Source organism: Phoca vitulina, unplaced genomic scaffold (assembly GCF_004348235.1).
Source record: "Phoca vitulina isolate PV1807 unplaced genomic scaffold, GSC_HSeal_1.0 scaffold48, whole genome shotgun sequence".
Lineage (NCBI taxonomy): Eukaryota > Metazoa > Chordata > Mammalia > Carnivora > Phocidae > Phoca > Phoca vitulina.
This window is the reverse complement of record NW_022589751.1, coordinates 8,801,067-8,809,557: the sequence shown is the minus strand read 5'-3', so window position 1 is coordinate 8,809,557 and position 8,491 is coordinate 8,801,067.

Here is an 8,491-nt window from a genome sequence, read left to right as displayed (position 1 = left end):
TATATATGAATTTGCCCTAGTTATGTCTTAGATTATAAATCCGTAAAGTGTAAAACTCAGGTTTATTATGATTTCCTCATTAATTCCTTTCGGGCAAGCTGGACACAATTAGGTATTTACTTAATTCCTTAATGAAGTCTGGTTTCATAGAGTTTATATTCTAATGGGGAGAGAGAAACACAATAAGTGAGCAACAACAAAAAGTCACATGGTGACAAGTGCTGTGAAGAAAAATAAACAGAAATAGAGAATAGAAAGAGAATAGAAAGTGACAGTGAGCAGACATTGTTTTACCATAAAGTGAGGTGTGCAAAGGCCTGAGGGAAGTGAGGAAGCATGCAGATATCTGGTGGCTGAGTGTTCCAGGCAGAGGGAACAGCAGATTCAACAGCCCTAAGGAGAAGGCATGTTTGGAATGAACATGGAGGTCAGTGTCTGCCTGGAGTGAAGAGATAGGAAGCACTTGGAAGTCTTGGAATCAGCAGCCAGCAAAGGTATGAAAGGATGGAAGTAAAAAAAAGACAGAACTTCTACACAATGAGCAGAGTAGAGAACTCGCAAGGGGTCTGTTGTGCCTGCTGCATAAGGCACAAAACGGATTAGGCAAAAGATGAGGGCAGGACCAGATTCTCCGGAAAGCTTTTAAAACTCATGAACTTTAGGCAGTGAAAAGCAACTGATGTTAAATTGTTTTAAAAAAAATTTTTTTTTAATGAATGCATGCAAAAGGTAATACATTCAACCTGAAAACTGTATACTGTGACTGGCAAATCTCCCTCTCTCCTCTAATCTCAGTTCTTCCTACAGGCAACATTAATACCATTTTCTTTTGTACCATTCTAGGGATATCCAGGTACTTAAAACCATGCATATACATAGTGCATGCCTCATTTTGTGCACAAATAATCACACTTTACACTCTCTGTTGTGTACCTAGTTTTGTCATACAATATATTCTGGTGAACATTCAATAATAGAACATCCAGGATTCCTTTCAATGGCTACATTGTATTCCACTGGATGCAAAGGACTAGAAGCCAGAAGCCCTGAGCTCTGGTTCTCAGTTCTGGATTTATTGCTTCCAGTTAGAGTACTGGTATTTTATCTCCTCTGAGACTCAGGTTCCTATCTATAAAGTGAACTAGATGATGGCTGAGATTGCTTCTGACTTTAACATTTTAGGTTCTTTGCTCTTGCCACACACATGACAAAGTCTTCTGTGGGGAAAGAGACCTGACACTAGCCATAAAGCTCTGATCATTATCCAGTTTTAAAGGTTTTAAATTTAAAATGTTTCCTGGCAATTCATGTCTGTACACCCATTAAAAGTCAAATATTTCTAAAAGGCATATAATGGAAAGCAACCATTCCTTGTGCCACTCCCTCCTCACTCCCAATTCCCATTCCAAAAGGTAACCACTTTGATCTCTTTTAGCTATTTCTCATGGTGTTTGCTATCATCTTTCAAACTGTCATGTTTATATTATGATTTCAATTTGTCATTTTTAGATATATTTACATATTGTCCTGGAAAATAAAGATTTAGATGCCATACGTTACCTTTCACACACACATTTCCCCCTTCCTCCATCTCCCCAATATATAATTTTAAGATATTTTTGGTTACATCTACTTTCAGTTGCTTTCATTGTTATGACTACACAAACATGTTCACTGTTGAGCCACATGGTGTCCTATAATTATACTTTCCTTTTCGTTTTCCTGGACTTTTTTTCCTTAGCTTTCTTTAAGCCTGTATCTTAAGTTTTCTACATTCTCCAATAGCTCTGTAAAATGTCTCCATTCAGCTTTCAAAATAGTCAAACCTTCAGATAATTTATTAGTTTTATCTTTCTGCTCTTGATTTATCCTCCTGGATCCATCTACCCTGATACTCCAGCTCCAATATTGATGGCTTCTCTCTAGAGCTCTATCTAGCTGCCTATCCTGGGATAGATTCCTGTTCCCAGGATCCCATGTCATTCTTTTCCTGAGTTTACAGAGCCCAGTAGCTTTCTGAGAAAGGGTACCTGGGAGGCAAATCTTTGAGACCCAGTATATCTGAAAATATCCTTAATCTCCCCCTCATCCTTGGTTGTTTGCCTAGATATGAAATTCTAACCTAGAAACCACTTCCCCTCATAATTTTGCATTTATGCTCTAATTAATGCCTTCTAGCCCTCTCATTTTCTGCCAAGGGAATAGGGAGATGGTGTAAGACTGGCTGATAATGTTTTGGAGGCTACATTGAAAAGCAGCCTAGAAGACTGTCCTCACTATAAACAGACTTTCACATGATTTCTCTGTTCTCAGTAGAACCCCTTTCTCCTTCCTACAGTTCAACCTCTTTAGAATATAAGCTTTCAGACTTCTAGTGTTGGTAAGTAGAGTTGCCTGGCTACAAAGGATGAGGAGGGAGATCTTACAGTTTAGTCATTCCTTTTAAAGACTTTTAACCAATCATCCTTTTTTTTTTTTTTTTTTAAAGATTTTATTTATTTATTTGAGAGAGAGAGAGAGCACAAGAGGGGGGAGCGGGAGAGGGAGAAGCAGACTCCCTGCTGAGCAGGGAGCCTGATGCGGAACTCGATCCCGGGACTCCAGGATCATGACCTGAGCCGAAGGCAGTTGCTTAACCAACTGAGCCACCCAGGCGCCCACCAATCATCCTATTTTTAATTCACCTAGTATCTCTACCCCTGCCTCCATCTTTAAAGTATCACAGGTCCTGGGGTATCTGGGTGTCTCAGTCTGTTAAGTGTCTAATTTTGTTCCAGTCATAATCTCAGGGTCCATGGATGGTCATGATCTCAGGGTCCATGGATCGAGCCTCGTGTCAGGCTCCTCCTCAGTGGGGAGTCTGCTTCTCCCTCTACCCCTCCCCCCGCTTGTGCTCTCTCAAATAAATAAAATCTTTAAAAGAAAGATGTCGCAGGTCCTGAGTTTTCGGAGGTTCTTGTTGACTTTGGAAAGTCCCAACACCCCTGAATCTATAGCCACTTTATTTTCAACTTTCTCTGCTCTGGTAACTTGGTTATCATGGATCTATCTACTTTCTAGTTTCTAAACTTTTATTCACTCTTGTGGTCCACTTGAGAGGGAGTAGAATAAATTCTGTGTTCAATCTGCTATATTTAACTTGAAGTTGAATTATTTCCAGTAAAAGTCTTATATTTCGTTCTTGACTTTTTTTGATATTTCAGAAGTATGTTTCATAACTACAGCTCTGTTGGTTCTACCTCCAAAATATATCTTAAATTGGTCTACTACTGTTTTAGGTTTCCCAAGACTGCCATAACAAACTACCAGAAATTGAGTGGCTCAAAACAACAGAGATTCATTCTCTCACTGTTCTGGAAGCTAGAAGTCTGAAATAAAGTTGTCAGCAGGCTCCTCTGAAAGCTCTAAGGAAGGATCCTTCCTTGCCTCTTCCTAGCTTGTGGTGGCTCCTGGCAAATCCTTGGTGCTCCCTGCTTGTAACTACATCATTCTAATCTCTGCCTTCCTCTTCACGGGACCTCCTCCTCTGGTGTCTGTGTCCTCTCCTCTTCTTGAAAGGATAGTAATCGTTGGATTTAGGGCCCACCCTAATCCAGGATGACCTCATCTTAATTATATCTTTCTACATATATATATAAAGGAGGAAAGGTAAAGAAATCTATATGGTGGTGATAGTTCTACAATCTACTTAAAGTGGTAGATTTTAAGTAGACTGTGAAAAATTATGTATAGCACAATCCCCAGAGAACCCTTTAAAAATATACAAAAAGATAATAGCAAAAAATATATACATTAAAATGAAATACTAAGAAATGCTCAAATAACCTAATAAAGTAGCAAAGAAAAAACAATGGAACAAAAACAGGAAAAATGGAATACAAATAATAAAATGGTAGACCTAAGTCCAAACATAAATAATGACCTTAAATCATGCCAATGACTAAATATGCCAATTAAAAAAGAGATTGTCAGAAGGTTTTTAAAAAAATAACCCAACTATGTGCTATTTATAAAAAACTCACTTCAAATAAAATTATATAGCTACATTAAAAATAAAAAGATGAAAAAAATACATATACCAAGTAAACATGAATCCAAAGAAAGCTGAGTAGTATACAAACATCAGACAAAATAGACTTCAGAGCAAAGAAAATTAATAAGGATAAAGAGGGACATTGCATAATGATAAAAGGGTTAAATAACCAAGACATAAATCCTAAATGTATGTGCAGTTAACAACAGAGCTTCAAAATACATGAAGCAAAACCTGACAGGACTCAAAGAAACAACAGACAAACCCATAATTACAGTTGTCAACTTAAATACACTTCTCTCAGTAACTGACAGAACTAGTAGACAGAAGACAGCAAGGGTATAGAAAAACTAAACAACACTTTGACCAACTGGATCAAAAGATATTCTTATCAATAAGAGAATGGTTGAATAAACCCTAACATATTCACAACCAAGGCCACCACATACTACACAACTCCAGGGGTCCTTGCACATAAATTATGAGTTGTGTGGTGCATGGACTGCTTAAGTGTATGTAGTGGTTCTGCCCACGCTTTAGAATACTATGGATCCTTTAAGAAATAAGGATTAGTTCACTTGGAGGTATTTCTACTATTTTCGAAGGAGAAAAGCAACATACAGAAAAGCATACATAATATGGTCCCATTTTTATAAAGCAAACAGGAACATATACACACACACATATGTACATATGTATATTTGAGAATGATGGTAAGTGGAAGGATGCATACTTGGTTGGTAAGCAGGTGAGTGAGGTGAATAATACAGATGGAGGAGGGGAGAGAACAGTGGGATAGGGACCCAAACAAAAAAAAAGAAAGAAAAAGAAAAAATTAGCTGCACTTAAAAAATATCACATTTATGCACTTACACAAAATAATGAGTATCTGTAGAAGTAATTTTTAAAGTAGTCTTAAATATGAAAAATATTTTACTCAGTTACTTAACACCTTTCAATGATTTGTTATTGTACTTGAAATAAAATCTGAATTCCTTACCATGACTGATGTGCTCTGATCTTTGTCTACCTCTCCAATTTTACGTGCCTCTACTGTCCCCTCCTTGTGTCTCTTTCTGGACTCAAGCCCTTTGCAATTGCAGTTTTCTCTGCCTGCTAGGCTTTTGCTGTAGGTTTGCACTACTGGCTTCCCCTCATCTGTGGAAGCCACAGGTGCCTACCCCATAAGCCACCCTCACCTTCTTCCTTACCAATAGAACACTGATTTTATTGGAACAGCAAAACCTCATTTACAATACTTGACCTCCCAGCTTGCCCGTAGCTAGGAGTGATACAATTCTGGTCGATGGCAGATAAGTGGAAGTTACTAGGCATGGCCTCCTGGGAAGCTTTTTAAAAGAGCTACACCAGCTGCGTCCTTTACCTCCCCCTTCTCTTTCTGCGTTTTCTTGCCATGGAAACAGTTATGTGAGGCTAAAGCAAAGGTTCTCAAGGTGTGGTCCACAGATCAGCAGTCCAGGCATCACCTGGGAGCTCGTTATAAATGCAAATCACTGGGCCCCGCCCCAGACCCACTGAGGATGGATGAAGACTAGTACACTTATAAAATCACAGATCCACTGCATCAGACTTGACTGCCTCCTCTAAACTTGGCAGTTATGTGAAAAAGTAATCCCTATTTGGTTAAGCTACTATGATTAGGTTTCTGTTACATGCAACTGAATGCAATTCTAGTTGATAAATCATCTAAACCTCGGCTCTAACATTGTCTCTTTAGAGAGGACTTCCTTAACTACTCTGCTTATACCCTCTATCCCCACCAAAGTCCTTCTCTATCATGCCATCCTGTTTATTTTCTTTATAGCACTCAGTACACACTGAAATGATCTCAGTTATTGTTTATTTGCTTATGGTCCATTTCCCCTGAGGAATGTAAGCTTCACAGGGGCAGGACCTTTGTCTTTTCACTGCTGTACTCTAGCACATACTGACGTGTCTGGTACATAATGGATGCCCCATTATTATTTGTGGAATGATTTAAAGAACTTTAAAATTAGATGTCACATTTAAAATCATGTATTTTTAAGTTAAAAATAGAACTACCCTACAATTCAGCAATCACACTACTGGGTTTTTACCCAAAAAATACAAAAATACTAATTCAAAGGGATACATGCACCCCTATGTTTATAGCAGCATTATTTACAATAGCCAAGATATGGAAGCAGCTTGATGAATGGATAAGGAAGATGTGGTATATATATGTGTGTGTGTGTATATATATATATATATATATATATAGTGGAATATTTATTATACAGCCATAAAAAGAATGAAATCTTGTCATTTGCAACAACATGGATGGAGCTAGTGTAATGCCAAGTGAAATAAGTCAGAGAAAGACAAATACCATATGATTTCATTCATATGTAGAATTTAAGGAAAAAAACAAATTAACAAAGGGGAGGAAGGGAGAGAGAGAGAGAGAAGCCAAGAAATAGACTCTTAACTATAGAGAACAAACCGATGGTTAGCAGAGGGCAGGTGAGTGAGGGGATGGGGATTAAGGAGGGTACTGTCATGAGCACAGGGTGATGGATGGAATTGCTGAATCACTATATTGTACATCTGAAACTAACAATATAACACTGTATGTTAACTAATTGGAATTAAAAACTTAAGAATAAAATCATGTATTTTTAAAGTAGACAAAAAATGGTTCATTACAATTTCAAAATTTTAAGGAAAAAATTTTAGTTGAGAAATCCATACACCTGTAAAAAAAAAAATGCATATGATACAGAAGGGTCCTCTATGCTTGCCTATGAACACTTTCTCCCTTACTCATGAGTGGCCTAACAATTCAAAAACCATAAACAACTAGCAAAATAGTAATGTAAATATTGAAGTTGCCGCAGAAATGAACTGCATGAGTTCAGTATTTTTTTGGTAACCTTGTCTTTCCATTGACATCATTTTGTGCTACCCCAATCAACGTGGGAGACTTGTTAATAACAAAACTTCACATAGCATTTAAACACATTCAAATAAGAACAAAAATTCTAATTAATTTTCATATGTGTGCCAGAGAACACACACGATTAGGTTTTAACCTTGGAGAGAAAGCATTCTCTTCACCCACATCCCTACTATTTTACTCTTCTAGTAATCTTAAGTTTGGTCCAAGATGAACATCACTGAAAATAAATGAGGTCTTCTCTGGCATCAGCCCATGAAGGCGCATTGCAGGAGAGAATTCAGATTGAGGATTCCCCAGAGATGAACTTGGGGTCTCTGCTTATGAGAGTGACCCAAGAAGCTCCCGCACTTCTGCACTGGGAGAGGTCAATTTTCTTTCTCCTGTTTTTACCTCCTATAAAAGTGCTCTCATCAACCTTTGGAAATCTGTATCCTTTGGTTTTTCTAAAATAAGTTGTTCTGTAACATTTAAGTAAAGTGTATATTTTTTTCTGTGAAGCACAGAACAATTAAAGAGAAGAAAGTGCAGTGCTTCTGACTCAGGTCCCTGTCCACTCTCTCTCTCGAGGCTCCTAGGATCTAGATGGGCCTCCTTGGCCCCCCCTCCACAGGGAAAGGAAAGCAGCAGAAAATTGCCAGAGGCAGGATGGGCAGGCTGTTCACTAAGGGAAAAAGGAGCCTTGAGATTTAGTAAGACCATTTTCTCCCTTTCTCACAGAATCAGGAAAGCATATCAAACAGAGCTTCTTGGGAGACCCTTCCAAATAGTTGGAGCTGGAAGAACTTCAGGTCAGTAGCATCCCAAGTGAAAACTTTTAGGAAGCCCCCAGAAGCTGGCCTCAGCCCTCAGCCCAACGTGGCAGATTTTCCTCTGACTTCACCAGTGCAATAATCTTTTATCTTATGAGAGGCAACGACCTCATGTTCGTACTGGAATACCTTCCACCTGGAATGGCATCAGAACCAGCATCAAACGTGCCAAGCTCACATTGGTAATGACAACATTCTGTAAGGCAGGGTTCTCACTCTTAACAGGTCATCAGAATGATCTGGGGGTCTTGTTTACAATAACGTGGGTTCTGGAGCTTCACTCCCAGAGGTTCCGATTCAGTAGGTCTTAGGTGGGATGTGGGAGTCTGCATTTTCAACAAGCCTCCCCAGGCGATGTGACGGAGGTGGTGTGAGGCCTACAACCTGAGTAATACTGGCTTCAGAGGGAGGGGCCAGAATCACTTCTTTCCCATAATAAGACCTACTGTAGACAGTGACCCAAGGCCACCAGACTAACCAAAGTGTTCTCCTTGAAGAGGTCTCCAGTGGGGAGGTCATCTACACTCATTCTCAAAGGCTCAGGGAGTGAGTCTCCATGGTGCCCAACTCTATAAAAGAACCAAAACTTGGGTTCATACTTGGCTGGACTTGAGGATAAGTAGCAAAGTCCTAAAGTATCAGAAAAGTCTTGATTGTTCTGGGCAAGGGGCCCATAGCACATTTTTTTTCCTTTTCCCTTCTTCCTTT